General features: G+C 35.7%; 1 protein-coding gene across 2 annotated transcripts in view; it reads left to right on the forward strand.

The window, feature by feature from the left end:
* Nucleotides 1–1574: 1574 nt before the first annotated feature.
* Nucleotides 1575–20138, forward strand: part of LOC137093828 (cadherin-22-like) — a 247716-nt gene continuing 229152 nt past the window's right edge. For both annotated transcript variants that reach the window (XM_067458760.1, XM_067458761.1), the window contains exon 1: nucleotides 1575–1788. The gene's annotated coding sequence lies outside the window, so the exon portion shown is untranslated. The remainder of the gene's footprint in view (nucleotides 1789–20138) is intronic.

Consider the following 20138-nt stretch of genomic DNA (forward strand, 5'->3'; position numbering starts at 1 on the left):
ATATCTGTTTTATATCAATATACAATTAATATCAGAATAATGTAAGTTTAATAAAGCTGTCTGTTAAACTATGTAAAGAAAGTTCTCAATCAACTCAAAAGATTAAACACAATTACAAGCCAAGTAGTTTGAATACTTAGTTATACTTTTAAGAATCTCGATCAAAATATTGATTACAAGTATAGACCAAATATACTTAGACCATTCTGTCAGCAAAAGTCAAGTATACTTGTGAAATTATAAGTATATTTCTGAGAAGTAAATACAGACTGAAAGTATACTTTCTTATTTTTAGTTTAAAAGACGTATACTAATACATGGGTTTTCAAACTGGGGTCCGGGGACCCCCAGGGGTCCTCCAGAAGGTTCTAAGGGGTCCCCAGAAAATTTCAGAGAATAAAAAGACAAAGCAAAAATGGATAAAGTCTACTGAATATTCTAATTGTTTAATTTCTAAATGTTTCTTGCCGTATAAATTCTAGAATTTTAAATGTGTGCTTTGTGTCTTTAGTGAGTTTTTCTCACTATAGTCCCCTTTATCTTTCTCACGGGGGTCGTAAGGTAGTTTTCTTAACATAGTATGTATGTTGCTTTGATTTTTTTCCACTTTTTTTGTACATAGATGGATTTTAATGGGGTCCCTTATAAAGGTTCATCATATTTGGGGGTCCTTGGCATCATAAAGTTTGAAAACCCCTGTAATAATAGAACACTTGAATTAACTTCTTTTTCATAAGGGTTTTTCATTGTGTCAACACACACCTGAAAGCTCCAGGCCAGCAAACTGACATAACTTCTGCTTTTCTAGAGGCGATCACACTTGCAGATGATCAGTGAATCGAAGGCATTCTGACTGATACTTACCCTCTTCATTCCAGAGTTAATTCATCACCCATGGCTTCTCCATTTTTGTTAAATAAACAGTGATATGGTGTAATATGTTGTGTTATCGTTCATCTGAGGTTATATTCAATTTCAAGGCTTGCCAAGGACCAGATGATTTTTTTATGCCCTGATACATAAAGCAAGGTGTCCTTACTTTTTCACATGACTTGATGTTTCATTGTTACAATCCCGTAACAATAATCTAGTATCAGTTAAGTGACAGCACAACCTAGAAATACTTAAAAAAAAATCTGCTTTACTCAATTAAATACTTATTCATTTGCACTGTTGGGCCTCACCGCTTATTACTATTATCGATTGTGTATTATTAGACAATATGTTTTAATACCACTGTTACCACTGGATGTTTTTAACATATCTGCATGCATTTTGTTATTTAAACATCCGGGGAAAAATATTAGTTTGCTTCATTGATGTTTATTCTGATTTACAGGAGCACTAATGCATGCACAAGAGGATAAACATCTTGAGAGCATCATAAACTGAGAAAAAATATATGTGCAATGAAAAGGAATGATGTCCATTTTATGCACGAAAGGTAAATTAAATGTCATCATAACGCATGCACACAGGGTTAACACAAGTGTGCAAACAGCAGTGTGTGAACTCTCAGCCCTGCTCTTATTCAGTCAGTTCTGCTCATCGCCGCACGAGGCTGCGCGCTGCTGTCAGACGCGCGCGCTGGAGACAGAAGAGGCTCTCATCACGCGCGCCGGCGGAGAGGAGCGCAGGCATCGCATCGCATCGCATCGCTTCGCGTCTGTCCCCAGCGCTCACACCGCGCCGCATTGAGGATCGTACCCTTATAGAGGACCAGCACGAAATACGCGGAACACAGTGCGTAAAATCCACAGCCGAGGCTTCATTGTGACTGCGCTTCAGGTAAAGCTCCTCTCCATAAACTTATGCTTTTACAGAGACTTATAGCCAATGCATGTGTCCAACTCTCGAATTCTTATGCAGAACATCTATTGAGATGTATAACACGGCTGGAGATGTGTCTATAAGGCTGATAATGTCATGTGTAGAAGGGTTTCGCGCAACTTGTTGCCGGTAGTTTGTGTCAGAATCAATAAGCCGTTTTATCTCTAATGCGTCTTTTGTTTCCGCAATTGTCGATATGTGTGCATTTGCCAGAATGAAAAGTTGAAAAGAGTTGCCTATATTTTCTTTAGACCCCGGCTGAGATGATCACATATCCTTCATTATCAAAATCTGCTGATATAGACCGAGAGGATTGTGATTTATTGGATTAATTTGGCATGCTGCCTGTGTGTCAACTTGGCGGTATTTTCCAACATATAGGCTATTGTATATACAAATGCAATTACTATATAGGGCGAATGCAGTTTTTTATACAGTTTACAATTATGACCATACTAGTTTATCCTTTAGCAACAAATATGGACACAATGATGATTAAGCTTGTCCCATCTTTCCTCTATTTACTCTTTGTATTTGAAATGCTCGAGTTTCTGTGATGCTTTTGCATGGACCGATGCATATTGTAAAGGTTTCAGCGAAATAGTCCATAATTTAGCATCAGGTATTGAAAATTGAGCAGTGTGTTGTAGAAATATCAGTTGAACTTCTCGTGCGTTTGAGTGAACGAAGGCTTGGCTCCTCACTGAAGCGATCACATATTGATCAGAATCGAAACCTGCTCAATTAGACTGGAAATCATTGATTATTGGTGTTGTTTATTGGTTGTCAATAGCATTTTGTCTGAAGGGTCTACAGCTCTCAATTGCAATATTATCATGATGTGCATGTTCTGAAATATGACATTCATGTATTTTACAGGCTTGTGTTTTTCAGCACTGTAACTCGTGTAACATTATTTAGGAACACTTTAAACCCGAGGAATGCTTTCTATAATAGTGATGGTCTCATGTACGACTACTGTAAAGGACGAGGGAGCATCTCTAATGTTTAGCATGTTCTAATGTTCTAATTCTGCTCTCCAGAATGACATCTTTTTAAGTGTATCTTTTTTTTTGATGTAGCACCCACTTTGATTATCTGAACGAAGCCATGCTTTGTTTGTTATTGTAGTTAATTGAGTGTTTAACGACTATCACAATGAGCACACCCGTTTCTTTTTTCTTTTTAGTCAGTGATGAACTTAATTAACATTAATTAGTCTATGCGTTAGATCCCTAAAGCATATGCATGCATTATGTCTGCATTGGATAATGGAGGTCTAATGCATAGACTAATTAATGCATAGAATGGTTAATTATGTTAATTTTGGTTGACAAATGATGATTCTTTATAATGTCTTTCCACATCATGAGTGCATCATGCTGTCTTTATTCGGTCTGTCATTTTTTCAATAAGTAAAGAATTGGCACTAGTTGCATTCTATCTCTGGACTCATGATTATTTCCCTAGCATTTGGATTGCTAAAAAGCACATTCCCTACGGCACGCTTGCTTTATCTTGTAGTTTCCAGCAAGGGCAAGGCAGCTTTGACCGTGCGGTACTTATCCACGTCGATATCTCTAAAGGTTTGTCTCCTGAGCGAGCACATGCCTTCATGTCTTCTACGCGTGTGGGAAAAACTCAGTTTAGCAAGCGGAGTCAGAGCGAGCGAAAGCGTGTTGACAGAGTTCTGTCTCTCGTTCATGAACCGGTGGCTGTTTGCCCCTTGTTGTGTGTCGACATGATCTCAGTTTAATCCTCAAGCGCCTCGGCTCTGTTCTCTCTGATTGTTGTCATTTACCCAGCTCCCCGTCGGGCCCCTTGGAGCCCGCGTTGGAACTCGATATCCAATCAGTGATTTAGATTATCCAATTAGGCGACTGATGTATGTCCAGAGATGCCTTAAAGCGTTGCACCCTCGGATTATCCGCCACTAATGAAACCTGAGTTACGTCAGAGCATTCCAGCTTGCACGTAATTATTGCATTAATTTTTAATGCAGCCTGCAATTATAAACAGAGCGTTGTGAATTATCGTCTGCTTTCACTCTGTGGCTGTATTTATGAGTGTCATTGCATTCCCACGCATTTGCTGAGCGTTATTGACAGTTATGTTGATATGCGATATTATGCGGCGCGATGCCGCCCATAATGCAACTGCAGAGGCCTGTCGGCAGAGCTCCTGACGGCATATTTTTTCATACAAGCACATACATGCTGCGAACTCACATAAACTAATGTGTTATAGATCCGTCTTGATTTATGCCTCGTCGCCTTCGGGTCCTCAGACTCGGGGCTCGGACACGCAGCCCTCTTTGATAGATCGTGTGGAAGAAGCGACGTGCCACGGACAACATTGATTACCTTTTACTGAGTCTGAGTGTAAACCTTAGCGCAGCGGGACCGCAAGGGTGGGGGAAGTTGATGTATGTTGCCTGAGGGGCGGTAGAGATGACAGATATGGGTTACAAATGAGAGAGGTTTTATGACTCCTGGAAGGAGGACCATCAGGCCCGTTTAATTGATCTGGATCCGGCGGTGGAGATCAGGGAGCGCCGCTGCGGGTTTGCACCTGCTTTAGGTGCCTCTTCTGCAGACCTGTGCTTAAATTATCTGCTGTGCTACGGTCCCACACCTGCTCCGAGATCCGCTTTATGCCAAAGGAACGCGACCCCCCGCGCTTCCGGCCTCACTGTCTTCCTGACTGTGTGGGCTTTTCACCCAGTCGCCCGTGAAACAACGGCTGCTTTCTCGCTGTTGTTGTGAAGCAGAGTGGGTGATATGAAAGTGATGAAGTTTCACAGCTGAGCAGAAGATAATTATAATTTAGCACTGATAACAGTTCAAAACGTAATTGAATCTTTATATATTTAAAGCGTACAGTCAACATGGCTTTAGCATCCAGTGTTCAGCTAAACATACAGTATTTCTGTTGTAGGGACTCTATTGTGGCTACCTTGACTAGCTTGAATGAAAAATAAGCAGTTTTATGATTCTGAAAAATTACACATTTAAATTCCGTTGAGATTTTGTTTTGCTTTTAAATAATTACAAACTAACAGGACTGAAGTAAACATGGAATTTTGCAGTAAATAGATTGAAATCATCTCTTGTTTTATTTACACTTTTTTATTTATTTATATAATTTAAGGGTGCTTTCACACCTGCCTCATTTAGTTCAGCTGAATCCTACTAGAGTTCGGTTCCTCTTTGGTGCGGTTCGTTTGGTCAGGTCTGAAAGCAGCAATCGCACTCGGGTGCGCACCAGAAGCGGACCAAACAAGCGTACCGAGACCTCCTTGAAGAGCTGGTCTCTGTGCGCTTTCAAACGAACTCTGGAGCGGTTCGTTTGTGGTGAGAACGTGATCCGACCTCGAACAGAACCAACTGCAAAAGTACTGATCATTTTTGGACTAAACCAGCTGCCGTAGTTAGTGGTGCTGACATTATGTGCGTGACATTATTACCTGATAGATCTTTGGCAATATTTTCGGGAAGATGAGCATGTCAGAGTTAAGAATAATTAATGCACGCCTCCGCTTGAAGTGACGAGTGATGCGCGTTCGCCGTCTGCAGTGCATTAGAGCGTTGTTTTCACGTTGCATCCGCGCTTCATTATAGAAATGTATTGTTTGCATACTGTGGTAAGTACACACAGTGTAGTAGATTATGGCCAGGGACAAAACCAGCCCGCAGTCGTCTCTCCATAGGGTTATTATAGTTTGCTGGCTTTGCCTCTTCTGTTGGAATTTTTCCACACGTAAATTCTGAGCAAACGAAAAGCAGTTTAGGAAATACGCCATGGCCAATGAGTGATGTGGATGTTGTCACGTGCCTACGTTTTGCTTCGTTTTAACTGGTTCGGACCAAAGCAATCAGTGTGGTGTGAAAAGGAACCAAAAAAGCTGAAAAATGCAATGTATCATTGTTTGCCCTTGGTTCGGACCAAATGAACCGAAATAGAGATGTGAAAGCACCCTAAGTATATCATGCTTCATCTGCATCCTGGATCTCCTTGAAAAATGTGAACTATGTTACCGGCCAGCTCAAATCTGCTAAATGCAACTATAAGGCGTGACGATACTGCAATTTGTTGTAACATTTAAAATTATTTTGCATCAGACCAAGCTCAATTTAAGACTGAACATTGGTCTGGGGAGTCTGCTCTGTATTTTCTACTGCACGTGTGATCAGCGGGCATAGTTCAAAGGACTGTGTACATAATTGGATAGTCCTTCAACCAATCAGACCACAAGAGGCATGATCAACGGGCAATGACCAATCGCTTCTCTATCCGTCATTGTGTTAAACCCGCCAATAGCGCACCAGGTGGATAAGCCGGTCTGTGTTTGGTTCCCACAAAAGTGTATCAGAAGCAGTAGAAATGAATATACAGGTCTCCAGACTGAGTTGCCGGGAAAAGTCAAATCGCCGGCAGATTGGGTTGGGTTTACCCAGTCTGCTCTATGCTTCAATAATAAAAATAATAAAAAAACATACATAATAAAATAAAAACATTAATGGACATTCAATTGAAAGTATTTAGCTCTTTTTAAATATCTTTTGCTTTTTCGCCCTTTTTTTTGTCGCCCCATCTGAACAAGAGCAACATCAGAAGTGTGTATGGTATTTTGTGTACTTCTCTGATTAATTTAATCTAATGTGACATAATTCAGAGTGAAACAATATTTTATGAGAAGCCTGGATTGGATTTGGTACAGATTGGATTTAGATCGTGAAAAGTATGAAGATTACTAAACCTGAATGACGTTTTTTATGTGATTATTTGTTAACATCATCCAATAACACAGAGCGGCCGTAGTGACATCAGCACACAAGGAAAGTAGCTTCAAATGCAGAGCAATTTAAGACGTTTTGCACACATATCAGATTAACAAATTGATTTGAACAGTTCACCCTCAGTCTGTTATCCGCAAGGCTCTGTACCTTTGAAATAGAGAGCATATTTTAAGAATGAACAGTTTTACCTTGTACTGTTTTTGCCTCTTTCATTGTTCTCTGGCTGAGAATAATCGTGACGCATGCAAACAGCAGTGGAATAAATGAAACGCTGTGTGTTTTTTTCAGGTGACAGTGATTATATGCAGGTCAAGTGGCTTTTTGAAGTGCGTTTTTTTTGGAGCACCACAACAATAATTCAGTAATTACTGTCATTACTCTGTCAGGCTGTATTACTGTTATTCAAAGCAGTACCCTTGAGATTGAGTCTTTATTTGAATATGGACCAAATCAAATTATTCTTGCATGAGCCCCAAAAGCATTGTGCATGCTTAATTATTCATGTATAGCATGTAAAGGAAGCAGCACATGGTGAAATCACGGTGACCTCTGTGAGACATACTGCTTTTAGATTGTAATGTAGGAAATGCTAAGCTTATTGCAGTCATAGGCCTTGTCCACACGAACAAGGTTATTTTTTATAACCGTGACTTTTTTTTACACGGTTCGGCCGTTCATCCACACGGAAACGCAGTATCAGGTCACTGAAACCGAACATTTTTGAAAACCCCTGCCAGGGTGAGGATTTTCAGAAACGCCGGTTGCAGCATTGTCGTGTGGACAGTGAAACCGGTGTTTTCCTTTCAGTCGGTCACGTTCGACGTACGTCGGACTTAGACCGATGAATTGGGATCCCAATTCGTCGGTCTAAGTCCGACGTACATCTCCGTTTAATTGGGTGATATAAAGTCAGAATTGAGTGATATAAAGTCAGAATTGTGTGATATAAAGTCAGAATTGAGTGATGTAAAGTCAGAATTGTGTGATATAAAGTCAGAATTGAGTGATGTAAAGTCAGAATTGAGTGATATAAAGTCAGAATTGGGTGATGTAAAGTCAGAATTGAGTGATATAAAGTCAGAATTGAGTGATATAAAGTCAGAATTGAGTGATATAAAGTCAGAATTGAGTGATATAAAGTCAGAATTGAGTTATGTAGTCAGAATTGAGTGATATAAAGTCAGAATTGAGTGATGTAAAGTCAGAATTGAGTGATATAAAGTCAGAATTGAGTTATGTAGTCAGAATTGAGTGATATAAAGTCAGAATTGAGAGATATAAAGTCAGAATTGAGAGATATAAAGTCAGAATTGAGAGATATAAAGTCAGAATTTATTGATATAAAGTCAGAATTGAGTGATATAAAGTCAGAATTGAGAGATATAAAGTCAGAATTAAGAGATATAAAGTCAGAATTGAGAGATATAAAGTCAGAATTGAGAGATATAAAGTCAGAATTGAGTGATGTAAAGTCAGAATTGAGTGATATAAAGTCAGAATTGAGAGATATAAAGTCAGAATTGTGTGATATAAAGTCAGAATTGTGAGATATAAAGTCAGAATTGAGTGATATAAAGTCAGAATTGTGAGATATAAAGTCAGAATTGAGTGATATAAAGTCAGAATTGTGAGATATAAAGTCAGAATTGAGAGATATAAAGTCAGAATTGAGTGATATAAAGTCAGAATTGTGAGATATAAAGTCAGAATTGAGAGATATAAAGTCAGAATTGAGTGATATATAGTCAGAATTGAGTGATATAAAGTCAGAATTGTGAGATATAAAGTCAGAATTGTGAGATATAAAGTCAGAATTGAGTGATATAAAGTCAGAATTGTGAGATATAAAGTCAGAATTGAGAGATATAAAGTCAGAATTGAGTGATATAGTCAGATTTGAGTGATATATAGTCAGAATTGAGTGATATAAAGTCAGAATTGAGAGATATAAAGTCAGAATTGTGTGATATAAAGTCAGAATTGTGAGATATAAAGTCAGAATTGAGAGATATAAAGTCAGAATTGAGTGATATAAAGTCAGAATTGTGAGATATAAAGTCAGAATTGAGAGATATAAAGTCAGAATTGAGCGATATAAAGTCAGAATTGAGTGATATAAAGTCAGAATTGTGAGATACAAAGTCAGAATTGAGTGATATAGTCAGATTTGAGTGATATAAAGTCAGAATTGAGTGATATAAAGTCAGAATTGAGAGATATAAAGTCAGAATTGTGTGATATAAAGTCAGAATTGAGTGATTTAAAGTCAGAATTGAGAGATATAAAGTCAGAATTGTGTGATATAAAGTCAGAATTGTGAGATATAAAGTCAGTATTGAGAGATATAAAGTCAGAATTGAGTGATATAGTCAGATTTGAGTGATATATAGTCAGAATTGAGTGATATAAAGTCAGAATTGAGAGATATAAAGTCAGAATTGTGTGATATAAAGTCAGAATTGTGAGATATAAAGTCAGAATTGAGAGATATAAAGTCAGAATTGAGTGATATAAAGTCAGAATTGTGAGATATAAAGTCAGAATTGAGAGATATAAAGTCAGAATTGAGAGATATAAAGTCAGAATTGAGCGATATAAAGTCAGAATTGAGTGATATAAAGTCAGAATTGAGAGATATAAAGTCAGAATTGTGAGATATAAAGTCAGAATTGAGTAATTTAAAGTCAGAATTGAGTGATATAAAGTCAGAATTGAGTGATATAAAGTCAGAATTGAGTGATATAAAGTCAGAATTGAGTAATTTAAAGTCAGAATTGAGTGATATGAAGTCAGAATTGAGAGATATAAAGTCAGAATTGAGTGATATAAAGTCAGAATTGTGAGATATAAAGCCAGAATTGTGAGATATAAAGTCAGAATTGTGAGATATAAAGTCAGAATTGAGCGCTATAAAGTCAGAATTGAGCGCTATAAAGTCAGAATTGAGAGATATAAAGTCAGAATTGAGCGCTATAAAGTCAGAATTGTGAGATACAAAGTCAGAATTGAGTAATTTAAAGTCAGAATTGTGAGATATAAAGTCAGAATTGAGTAATTTAAAGTCAGAATTGAGTGATATAAAGTCAGAATTGAGTGATATAAAGTCAGAATTGAGTAATTTAAAGTCAGAATTGAGTGATATAAAGTCAGGATTGAGTGATATTAAGTCAGAATTGAGTGATATAAAGTCAGAATTGAGTGATATAAAGTCAGAATTGAGTGATATAAAGTCAGGATTGAGTGATATAAAGTCAGAATTGAGTGATATAAAGTCAGAATTAAGAGATATAAAGTCAGAATTGAGTGATATAAAGTCAGGATTGAGTGATGTAAAGTCAGGATTGAGTGATATAAAGTCAGAATTGAGTGATGTAAAGTCAGAATTGAGTGAAATAAAGTCAGAATTGAGTGATATAAAGTCAGAATTGAGAGATTTAAAGTCAGAATTGAGAGATATAAAGTCAGAAATGAGTGATGTAAAGTCAGAATTGTGAGATATAAAGTCAGAATTGAGAGATTTAAAGTCAGAATTGAGAGATATAAAGTCAGAATTGAGTAATATAAAGTCAGAATTGAGTGATATAAACTCAGAATTGAGTGATATAAAGTCAGAATTGTGAGATATAAAGTCAGAATTGAGTGATATAAAGTCAGAATTGAGTGATGTAAAGTCAGAATTGAGTGATGTAAAGTCAGAATTGAGTGATATAAAGTCAGAATTGAGCGCTATAAAGTCAGAATTGAGTGATGTAAAGTCAGAATTGAGTGAAATAAAGTCAGAATTGAGTGATATAAAGTCAGAATTAAGAGATATAAAGTCAGAATTGAGTGATATAAAGTCAGGATTGAGTGATGTAAAGTCAGGATTGAGTGATATAAAGTCAGAATTGTGAGATATAAAGTCAGAAATGAGTGATGTAAAGTCAGAATTGTGAGATATAAAGTCAGAATTGAGAGATTTAAAGTCAGAATTGAGAGATATAAAGTCAGAATTGAGTAATATAAAGTCAGAATTGAGTGATGTAAAGTCAGAATTGAGTGATATAAAGTCAGAATTGAGTGATATAAAGTCAGAATTGAGAGATTTAAAGTCAGAATTGAGCGATATAAAGTCAGAATTGAGTGATGTAAAGTCAGAATTGAGTGATATAAAGTCAGAATTGAGCGCTATAAAGTCAGAATTGAGTGATGTAAAGTCAGAATTGAGAGATTTAAAGTCAGAATTGAGCGATATAAAGTCAGAATTGAGTGATATAAAGTCAGAATTGAGTGATGTAAAGTCAGAATTGAGTGATATAAAGTCAGAATTGAGTGATATAAAGTCAGAATTGAGCGATATAAAGTCAGAATTGAGTGATATAAAGTCAGAATCGAGTGATGTAAAGTCAGAATTGAGTGATATAAAGTCAGAATTGAGCGCTATAAAGTCAGAATTGAGTGATGTAAAGTCAGAACTGAGTGATGTAAAGTCAGAATTGAGTAATATAAAGTCAGAATTGAGTGATATAAAGTCAGAATTGAGTGATATAAAGTCAGAATTGAGCGATATAAAGTCAGAATTGAGTGATATAAAGTCAGAATTGAGCGATAAAGTCAGAATTGAGAGATATATAGTCAGAATTGAGTGATATAAAGTCAGAATTGAGTGATATAAAGTCAGAATTGAGAGATATAAAGTCAGAATTGAGCGATATAAAGTCAGAATTGAGTGATATTAAGTCAGAATTGAGAGATATAAAGTCAGAATTGAGTGATATAAAGTCAGAATTGAGAGATATAAAGTCAGAATTGAGAGATATAAAGTCAGAGTTGAGAGATTTAAAGTCAGAATTGAGTGATATAAAGTCAGAATTGAGTGATATAAAGTCAGAATTGAGTGATATAAAGTCAGAATTGAGTGATATAAAGTCAGAATTGAGTGATATAAAGTCAGAATTGAGTGATATAAAGTTAGAATTGAGAGATTTAAAGTCAGAATTGAGTGATATAAAGTCAGAATTGAGTGATATAAAGTCAGAATTGAGTGATATAAAGTCAGAGTTGAGAGATTTAAAGTCAGAATTGAGCGATATAAAGTCAGAATTGAGTGATATAAAGTCAGAATTGAGTGATATAAAGTCAGAATTGAGAGATTTAAAGTCAGAATTGAGCGATATAAAGTCAGAATTGAGTAATATAAAGTCAGAATTGTGAGATACAAAGTCAGAATTGAGTGATATAGTCAGATTTGAGTGATATAAAGTCAGAATTGAGTGATATAAAGTCAGAATTGAGAGATATAAAGTCAGAATTGTGTGATATAAAGTCAGAATTGAGTGATTTAAAGTCAGAATTGAGAGATATAAAGTCAGAATTGTGTGATATAAAGTCAGAATTGTGAGATATAAAGTCAGTATTGAGAGATATAAAGTCAGAATTGAGTGATATAGTCAGATTTGAGTGATATATAGTCAGAATTGAGTGATATAAAGTCAGAATTGAGAGATATAAAGTCAGAATTGTGTGATATAAAGTCAGAATTGTGAGATATAAAGTCAGAATTGAGAGATATAAAGTCAGAATTGAGTGATATAAAGTCAGAATTGTGAGATATAAAGTCAGAATTGAGAGATATAAAGTCAGAATTGAGCGATATAAAGTCAGAATTGAGTGATATAAAGTCAGAATTGAGAGATATAAAGTCAGAATTGTGAGATATAAAGTCAGAATTGAGTAATTTAAAGTCAGAATTGAGTGATATAAAGTCAGAATTGAGTGATATAAAGTCAGAATTGAGTGATATAAAGTCAGAATTGAGTAATTTAAAGTCAGAATTGAGTGATATGAAGTCAGAATTGAGAGATATAAAGTCAGAATTGAGTGATATAAAGTCAGAATTGTGAGATATAAAGCCAGAATTGTGAGATATAAAGTCAGAATTGTGAGATATAAAGTCAGAATTGAGCGCTATAAAGTCAGAATTGAGCGCTATAAAGTCAGAATTGAGAGATATAAAGTCAGAATTGAGCGCTATAAAGTCAGAATTGTGAGATACAAAGTCAGAATTGAGTAATTTAAAGTCAGAATTGTGAGATATAAAGTCAGAATTGAGTAATTTAAAGTCAGAATTGAGTGATATAAAGTCAGAATTGAGTGATATAAAGTCAGAATTGAGTAATTTAAAGTCAGAATTGAGTGATATAAAGTCAGGATTGAGTGATATTAAGTCAGAATTGAGTGATATAAAGTCAGAATTGAGTGATATAAAGTCAGAATTGAGTGATATAAAGTCAGGATTGAGTGATATAAAGTCAGAATTGAGTGATATAAAGTCAGAATTAAGAGATATAAAGTCAGAATTGAGTGATATAAAGTCAGGATTGAGTGATGTAAAGTCAGGATTGAGTGATATAAAGTCAGAATTGAGTGATGTAAAGTCAGAATTGAGTGAAATAAAGTCAGAATTGAGTGATATAAAGTCAGAATTGAGAGATTTAAAGTCAGAATTGAGAGATATAAAGTCAGAAATGAGTGATGTAAAGTCAGAATTGTGAGATATAAAGTCAGAATTGAGAGATTTAAAGTCAGAATTGAGAGATATAAAGTCAGAATTGAGTAATATAAAGTCAGAATTGAGTGATATAAACTCAGAATTGAGTGATATAAAGTCAGAATTGTGAGATATAAAGTCAGAATTGAGTGATATAAAGTCAGAATTGAGTGATGTAAAGTCAGAATTGAGTGATGTAAAGTCAGAATTGAGTGATATAAAGTCAGAATTGAGCGCTATAAAGTCAGAATTGAGTGATGTAAAGTCAGAATTGAGTGAAATAAAGTCAGAATTGAGTGATATAAAGTCAGAATTAAGAGATATAAAGTCAGAATTGAGTGATATAAAGTCAGGATTGAGTGATGTAAAGTCAGGATTGAGTGATATAAAGTCAGAATTGTGAGATATAAAGTCAGAAATGAGTGATGTAAAGTCAGAATTGTGAGATATAAAGTCAGAATTGAGAGATTTAAAGTCAGAATTGAGAGATATAAAGTCAGAATTGAGTAATATAAAGTCAGAATTGAGTGATGTAAAGTCAGAATTGAGTGATATAAAGTCAGAATTGAGTGATATAAAGTCAGAATTGAGAGATTTAAAGTCAGAATTGAGCGATATAAAGTCAGAATTGAGTGATGTAAAGTCAGAATTGAGTGATATAAAGTCAGAATTGAGCGCTATAAAGTCAGAATTGAGTGATGTAAAGTCAGAATTGAGAGATTTAAAGTCAGAATTGAGCGATATAAAGTCAGAATTGAGTGATATAAAGTCAGAATTGAGTGATGTAAAGTCAGAATTGAGTGATATAAAGTCAGAATTGAGTGATATAAAGTCAGAATTGAGCGATATAAAGTCAGAATTGAGTGATATAAAGTCAGAATCGAGTGATGTAAAGTCAGAATTGAGTGATATAAAGTCAGAATTGAGCGCTATAAAGTCAGAATTGAGTGATGTAAAGTCAGAACTGAGTGATGTAAAGTCAGAATTGAGTAATATAAAGTCAGAATTGAGTGATATAAAGTCAGAATTGAGTGATATAAAGTCAGAATTGAGCGATATAAAGTCAGAATTGAGTGATATAAAGTCAGAATTGAGCGATAAAGTCAGAATTGAGAGATATATAGTCAGAATTGAGTGATATAAAGTCAGAATTGAGTGATATAAAGTCAGAATTGAGAGATATAAAGTCAGAATTGAGCGATATAAAGTCAGAATTGAGTGATATTAAGTCAGAATTGAGAGATATAAAGTCAGAATTGAGTGATATAAAGTCAGAATTGAGAGATATAAAGTCAGAATTGAGAGATATAAAGTCAGAGTTGAGAGATTTAAAGTCAGAATTGAGTGATATAAAGTCAGAATTGAGTGATATAAAGTCAGAATTGAGTGATATAAAGTCAGAATTGAGTGATATAAAGTCAGAATTGAGTGATATAAAGTCAGAATTGAGTGATATAAAGTTAGAATTGAGAGATTTAAAGTCAGAATTGAGTGATATAAAGTCAGAATTGAGTGATATAAAGTCAGAATTGAGTGATATAAAGTCAGAGTTGAGAGATTTAAAGTCAGAATTGAGCGATATAAAGTCAGAATTGAGTGATATAAAGTCAGAATTGAGTGATATAAAGTCAGAATTGAGAGATTTAAAGTCAGAATTGAGCGATATAAAGTCAGAATTGAGTAATATAAAGTCAGAATTGAGTGATATAAAGTCAGAATTGAGAGATTTAAAGTCAGAATTGAGTGATATAAAGTCAGGATTGAGGAATAGAAATATGCATGGAAAATGACATGCAGATGACATAATGCAGTTATTGCAAGCGTTGTAAGCTCCACATGTGGTTTTTCCAGATCTCTGGTTATTTCTGACTGGGTTTAAAAAGGGAATTTTGCATATTTTTTGGCGTACACATGATTTTTTTAATCTGAAAACATTCCTGCATACACAAAATCTATTTTTTAGGATTAAATCTTTAGAAAGTTTTATACATGAGTTCCCAAGTTTAAAATGTAATTTGCATTTAAAGGGACACATGCAAAAACGTTGCGTTTTTGACAATTTGAACATGCAAAACAAAAATGATTTTATGGGTATTAAACAGGAAACTAAGAACCCCTTCAACAAATCAGAGCCGATCTGTCCGATCAGTGAAAACGCACGTGACACGGTGTAAACATTCTGAAATATAAAATCCATAAATGCTGTTTTGCTTTCTATGTTTTACAGACAGTTGCAAATGAGTTTTTGCTGATATTATGTTTGATGATAAATGTTGCTTGACACATTGACATAAAAAAAGATAAAACAGCCGCATTTTCCTGAATTTTGGATCCCACTGCACACATCGATCTTCATAAAGAGACGTGGAAGTGAAATCTGTCGGTTTTGACTGCCATGAAAATAAACAAATGTGAAATTGACTCCCTCTTCACAGTTACAGAGTGCAGTTCTCTTTTTTTTCCTCAATGCTGGTCATCCAGTAGGATGTTACCATGGTAATTTAGCTTGGCTGGATGAGTTGGCATTTGTCAGAGACGGCAGTAAATACATGTTAGCATGTCTCACACGGGCTTCTTTTATGAGTTGCATCAGACATGGGTGTGTTTTTCTGGAGAAAGAGAGCGGCTCTGCTTTGATGCTCTGTCAATGGTCCGTACTTCGCCCGCAGTGCTTTCTGGCAGATGCACAAACAATAAATATATAAATAAGTATATTAACAATAATTAATTTTTATGACATTGAGTGGAAAGCAGTAGATTTTCAATTGTAATTATCCAGCTCTAAACAGGCCGTCTGCGAATGCTTTAGAGTTCCCCGAGGACATTTTGTTGCTCAAAGGTTGCTCTTTCATTGCTCTAGAGACCTAATGCAGTTCTGAGTTTATAAGCATTGATGTTTCTCTTTAGAAAAAGATATTCAAATAGATGCAGCTATAGTAAGAATAAGGAGGATAGTTCAGATAATTTGATCTTGGGAGAATTTGTTGAGTTCATATTGAGACTTTGGGTAATCTGAGAAACAGTTTGAAACACTGAGATGTTTTCTGAAACTCTAGAGGAGACACATGTGAGATTTCTGGGCTCTTTTTCACAGACAGTCCTCTGAGAAGCACAAAACACTTTTCATCTAATCTCAGCGCTGTCTAAGAAACAAGTCAAGTCGAATTTATTTCTGTAGTGCACATCATTTCAGAGCAAGAGATAATGTTTATAATATCTTAATATTTTTATGCCATTCATCACATTCAGCAGAATAGAGCTGGACGATAATATATATATATATATAAGTTCTTCCACACCAAATTCGCTCATCCATGTCTGTATATGAACCTTGCTTTGTGCACTGTTGCATAATGTTGGGAGCATGAAATTATCCAAAATGTCTTGGTTTGCTGAATCATTAAGAGTTCCTTTCATTTGAACAAAGGTGTAACAGTCAATGCCTGTCACAAGATTTCTAGTACTGATGGTTATGTTCTTCCGGGCCTCAAGGGGGAGATAGGAACATTCTCTGGCTGGTGTGCATATGGGTATATAACAGGAAACTATAGAAGTAAATGTTAGGGTCTGTTTGATGCTGCCTCATGGTTGTTTGTAAGCTTTCTTTCCAAATCCTGTTTGAGAAACTGTTGGTTTCCAGCTCAAACGTAAGTTTAAGGTTGATTTGTATTGTATAGCTTTAAAGTTAAAATGAAATAATTTAGTTTAATTTATTGTTATTGCATTTGATGTTTTCTCTTTGTAGAGGATTTGTTTGTGAGGCACTTTTTTGCTCCTTGACTGTGGGCAGCTACATGTTCACAAACCTACTGTTTGTGTTGGTGAAACCATCATCTGCTACCATGAAACATTGTGATTAACCACACATCCAAGGGAAGGACAACAATCAACCTCATCTTTCTGTACCTCTACTCACCGACAGATAAGACTGTTTCCTTCAATTGCTGAACCATTTATGCTCTCAGATAGGAGAACAGGACTGAGTTGGATATTGTGACCCCCCCATTCACATGCACATATATGTACACATGATGAAAGCACTGACTTGTACCTATGCATGACTTGTAAGAAAGAGGGTGAATACATAAGGGTGAAAATATTATACAACTCTTGTTTGTTCCTGAACTTATTTGTTGTTAGGTCCTTTTTCACTACAATACCATTTCATTAATTGCACAAAGGACAAATCCCCCTTTTGATTTTTTGTAGCTTGCCCAGCACAACGTAACTGGGCCGGTTATAAAGGAGTTGAGCCCAACCGCTGAAAAACAACCCCACACCATAATACCCCTTCCAACAAACTTTACACTTGGCACAGTGCAGTCAGGCAAGTCCCATTCTCCTGGCAACCCCCAAACCCAGACTCGTCCATGTAATTGCCAGACAGAGAAGCGTGATTGGTCACTACAGAGAAAACATCACTAGAGTCCAGTGGCAGCGTGCTTTACACTACTGCATCTTGGCTTAGATGAGCTGCTCCACTATGGAAACCCATTCTATGAAGCTCTCTACGCACTGTTCGTGAGCTCATCTGAAGGCCACAGAAGTTTGAGATATGTAGCTATTGACAGAAAGTGTACTGTGACCCTCAGCATGTGCTGACCCCACTCTCTGATTTTATGTGGCCTACCACTTCATAGCTGAGTTGCTGTTGTTCCCAATGGCTTCCACTTTGTTATAATCCCACTAACAGTTGAGCGTGGAATATTTAGTAGTGAGGAAATGTCAGGAATGGACTTATTGCACAGGTGGCAACCTATCACGGCCCCACGCTTGAGTTCACTGAGCTCCTGAGAGCGACCCATTCTTTCACTAATGTGTGTAGAAGCGTCTGCAGGCCTAGTGCTTGATTTATACACCTGTGGCCATGAAGTGACTGAACACCTGAACTCAGTGATTTGGAGGGGCGTCCCAATACTTTTGGCAATATAATGTATATATTGCATATAATATATGAAAGAGATCTCCTTTCAGAAGAAGTAAACATGAAATCAAAAATCTTGCAAAAACAAATAAAAGTAAAATTGGGTTGTGGGTGTCATTTTATGTCAAACTGAACCTCTCAGGTCTTTTTTCTCTCTCAGTTTCATTTTGTCCCTCCTAAAAACTTTCACACATCATCCAATCTTAAATTTTTAAATGAATACGACAAAACAATGGGGAAACAGAGCTCGCGTCTGAAACAGGAGACAGGGGAAACAGTTTACTGCAGAACTGCTCGACATTTATGGCAGAGCACATGGTCGCAAGAGCGAATCGGCAACGGCAGACACTCGTGATTAACAACAGGTGTCGCTACTCATCCTAGGAGAGCAGAGAAAAATATAGAAAGACACAACTGGCATACACACCTTGACAAGAATACGTACAATGACGTAACAGCTGCATTATTATATAGGTTTCTATTTCCTCTGTTTTGACTTCAGGACTGGAGTGGGTCATGTGTAGCTACAGGATTTTTTCTGGTATAACCCTTCCTCATTGGTGCTGGATGTGTTTGGACTCAGCGTTCCCTGCCAAGTAATGTTCGGAGGCCTCCAGCCTGTTCCCTAGTCTAGGACTGGATGGTCAGTAACTCTATGAAATGATCAAGATTCAGCCTGAACTTCTCCATCGGCCACCCAAACTGTAACCCAGGCAGACACTCAGAGGCATAACCCACTGATAGGATGATCTCCCCATCGTCACTTCGCTAGTAAGCCCTCAATTCCAAACATCTCCCTGAAAATGATTCATCTTGTTGAGTTATTGCCCGTTGTTCACCTCTATCTTTCGAGAGCGCGGCAGTATTACCGGAGCCATTCATATTTGATTATGGCTATTGCGGACGGCCCCGGCACAGCTTGTGGAATTCCAATCTCTGGGAATGTGTGTTGACTTTATGAGCGAGCGGCCGTTTGGTGAAGCCGGCGACCCTACATCACGATTCTGACACGAGCCCTGCCATCTGAGGCAGGCTTTGATCAGGTTCGCTGATGCTCCTTTCTGGTCCTGGCCATACGATCCCAGGACAAGGGTGCTCTTCAGATCAAATCACGCACAGAATACTGTCTCTATTCGGCTCCGGTGAGGGTGTGTGAAGTAATGACAGAATTACTCATGATAGGAGTCAGCCTTTCAGATTGAATCCATTTTTTGTGCACCCAAAAACTAGACCTGAATTACACAGAGACTTGGAAACTGATTAAAAATGATGACTATAGAAAATAGATTTACAGTGAACATTTAAACCTAACAATAAAACATTGCTAAACAATGGAAAGCATTGTTTTTTTGTTATTTTTTAAGATGTTTTAAGTTTTTCTTGTTCAAAAAACAAAACAAAACAACCTGTGGTAGCTTGGTAAATAGTGCATAGTGCATATATATATATATGTATGTATGTATGGTATGTATGTATGTATGTATGTATGTATGTATGTATATATATCTCTTATATATATATATATATATATATATATATATATATATATATATATATATATATATATATATATATATATATATATATATATATATATATATATATATATATATATATAATAGTGCATATATATACATATATCTCTTAATACAACATTTACTACCACAGTGGTATTATTTCATGCATTTTATTTTATATTTTATTTTATTTTAACATATAATATTTTAATTATTTTAATTATTTAACAGTAAGGAACATTTTCATCAAGAAAATATCATCAATAAATGACAAAAAAAACTAAAAGAATGAATCTTCACTTTAATGTGATACAATAACAACTAAATTGTATTTTCAGGACACAAAGTTTGTATTTATGAAATGTATTAATATTTATTTATTATTTTGTATGTAATTGTGAGCCTTATTGATGAGCCTTATTGATTGTCTTGATATTTTTAATGCATTAATTCCCAATGAATCAAATCAACCGTCATGTCTTTTTCTGTTTGAATATAATTTTTTTATTACTCGTTTTGATCAGTCATTCCATAACCTT

Source organism: Pseudorasbora parva, chromosome 12, assembly GCF_024679245.1.
Source record: "Pseudorasbora parva isolate DD20220531a chromosome 12, ASM2467924v1, whole genome shotgun sequence".
NCBI classification, from domain to species: domain Eukaryota; kingdom Metazoa; phylum Chordata; class Actinopteri; order Cypriniformes; family Gobionidae; genus Pseudorasbora; species Pseudorasbora parva.